Below are 2,759 nucleotides of genomic sequence, written 5' to 3'. Positions count from 1 at the left end.
ACAAGATTTTTCATATTTATAACTGGTTTAAAAATACTAATAATTTCTACCCCCAACTTCAGTTTCTGGTCTTTTGATGCCTCCTTCCCAAACTTTCTACCCCACGTCTCCATCAAAAATAATTATACACTCCGAACAAATAAATTACAAAAGCAATTTTTCCCCATTACCTCAACCCTCGGGCCGAACGCGACAAAATAGGGATCAAAAAGAGGACTTAGCCCTTTGATTGACTACGTTGCAACCAATACACAGCCGAGGAAGAGTGCGCTTGCTCAAACGGCTGTCCAATCATCACTCAGTATGAGCGGCAGGGCGGGGCTTGTGGGAGCGGCGGGCCGCGGGGTTGGCAGACTGGGAAAAGCACAAGATGGCGGAGTGAGGCGCGCCGAGTTAAGCCGGCCTTTGGGCCGGGGGCAGATAGGCCCCTGGGCAGTTGAATGCCTCTGTGAGTTTGAACAAGGTAAGAGGAGAAGGCCTGTGACTGGAGGGTTAGCAGGAGGTTGTGCAGCCCAACCCGGCCCGGCGTCTCGGTAGTGCAAGGAGCCTACACAGCACCTCGGCGGGGCTCGGCTTCCTGCTCTGCCCAGGGCAGCCACACCATCTTCCGGGGTGTGTCGTACCGCAATGGTTGATCCACCACAGTCCTTTTCAGTGCCCTGCCTTTGATGCTCCTAGTGCTTTCTGCTTGCTTGCTGGTGTTTGCACCCACTCGAGAGACTGTGTGTGTGTGTGTGTGTGTGTGTGTGTGTGTGTGTGTGCGCGCACGCACCCACCTAGAGCGGTGGCGTCAGCCATCAGCTTATTTTTCTGACAGTATCTTTGTTTATGGACTTAAATTCCTCGCCTCATGGCTTCGTACCCGTGGTTTTGCCTGAACTTCTGGTATCAAGTTAAACCTGGTACGGCTTGGGCATTTTGTGTCCTTGGCCCGTTGACCTTGAGACTTGGTGCACCAAGTCCCTCCAGGGATTTGAGTTGAAGTATGTGTATTGTGCAGGTTCTCTTGTTGCCTTTACTCTAACCTTTCGTTCTCACTTCCACCTCTCAAACTTTGACGATCTGATTTAGCTTTGTCCTTGTACGTCCTGATCATTGCCCCAGTGGCGCATTAATCTCGGCTGACCGTTGTTTTTCAGAACTAAGAGTCAGTGTACAACTTTCGGTTGCTTATTTCTATAATGAATGGGAAGTAGTTTCGAGAACTAAAGTGAGAACGTAATTGGTGTAACATGGTGGGGTTGCAGAGTATAACATTATCAGGCGTTTGATTTGGGGTCTTGTCGAACTTTACCCAATACTGTCTTTATAGTTAGGATTCTCTGAGAAAGTTTCCTGTTAGTAGGATTCTGATTAGTGAAATTTGTTTAAAATTGTCACATTAGTTAGGTCCAGTTCCACTGAGACGTTGTAAGTGAATGTTGTGATACGCACTTCGCCTGCCCTGGATTTTGCAGCGCTGAAAATACCCGGAAAAGAACTTCTAAATTAGATCTTTCTGCTGCTTTTGTCGGTTTTTCATTTTATTTAAGAGAAGAAAGAAGATAATGGGGGAGAAAAAGGAACAGAACTTTCCTTTCTCCCTACTTACAGAGGGGAGTGATTATCTACACTAAAGCAGTCTTTTGTGTAAGAAGAGCACTTCCTCAAGATTCTCAAAAGGGACACTGTTCCATAAAAATTTTAAAGATTTTGACATCTTTATAAAACCAGTGCCAGTAACATCTTTCTATCATTTTTTTTCTGAATAGTTTGTGACAGTGATTTTTTTTTTTTTAAGAATTGCTTGGTGTATCTGAATCATTTTGCACAAGAATGCTTTGAGCACTAGTGAGGGCTGTAGCCTTACTGTAACATGCTTTCTTTTATTTTTCCTTCTCACAGGGTGAATATTTTCCTTGAGTTTTAGGTGCTTTTTTATTCATCTCAAAAAGAAAACAAAATTCTGAACTCAGGATTTGACAAGTGAGTAATAGTGACTAATCCTTCCAAATACTACTTAAGCAGCTTGAAAATAGCTACAAAGAAGTGGAATAATAAACCATTAGCTTTAACTGAGTATGAACATCAGAAGTGACTAAATTGTTGATATTTAAGCTTAATCATTTACTTTTTCAATAAAAACATTTGAGTAAAAAAAATTTCTTTTTGCCAAAACTAGTAATTTTTATTTGATAAAGAAAAAAGACACAAGTTTAATGAGATTGAACTTTAGAATATATGCACTTACGCATTTCATAGATAAATTTTGATATTTTAGTCCTTTATTTCTAACATTTTCCAATAAACCTTGATTGTTACCTATTCAAGTATGAGTCTGGTTAGTGTTGGTATCTTCTGAATTTACTAAAAATGTAAAGTAGACATTCTCAAAGAGCAAGAGGATGGTAATTTATAATAATCTTCAAAACAAGTGGGTTACTGTATGGAACTCCTAGAACGGTCAGGAAGTATCACAAACTGGGTGATTTAGAAAAACTGAAATTTATTGTCTAACCATTTTGGAGATAAAACATCCCAAATCAAGCTGTCAGGGCCATGCTCCCCTGAAGACACTGCAGAATTAGCCTTTTTAATAACTATTGATCTTTCCTTGGCTTATGATAACATAACTAGTCAGCCACATGACTGTGTGTGTCTGTGTTTTAATTTCTCCCTTTTTTGTTTTTTTTAAAGATTTATTTATTTGTGCATATAGAACTGGGGTACAGGCCAGAGGCTCAGGGGCGGTGAGAGGCTTCACCAGAGACAGAGTGGGG

General features: G+C 41.3%; 1 long non-coding RNA gene across 1 annotated transcript in view; it reads left to right on the top strand.

Annotated features, from left to right (window-relative positions):
* Positions 1 to 366: 366 nt before the first annotated feature.
* Positions 367 to 2,759, top strand: part of LOC105853993 — a 16,862-nt gene continuing 14,469 nt past the window's right edge. Inside the window, exons 1-2 of the long non-coding RNA XR_001145723.1 lie at positions 367 to 463; positions 1,885 to 1,965. This is a non-coding gene — a long non-coding RNA (uncharacterized LOC105853993). The remainder of the gene's footprint in view (positions 464 to 1,884; positions 1,966 to 2,759) is intronic.

This window comes from Condylura cristata, unplaced genomic scaffold, assembly GCF_000260355.1.
Source record: "Condylura cristata isolate star-nosed mole 26May11 unplaced genomic scaffold, ConCri1.0 scaffold00023, whole genome shotgun sequence".
NCBI lineage: Eukaryota > Metazoa > Chordata > Mammalia > Eulipotyphla > Talpidae > Condylura > Condylura cristata.
The sequence above is the reverse complement of the archived record's forward strand: the minus strand, read 5'-3'. Positions and strand labels throughout refer to the sequence as shown.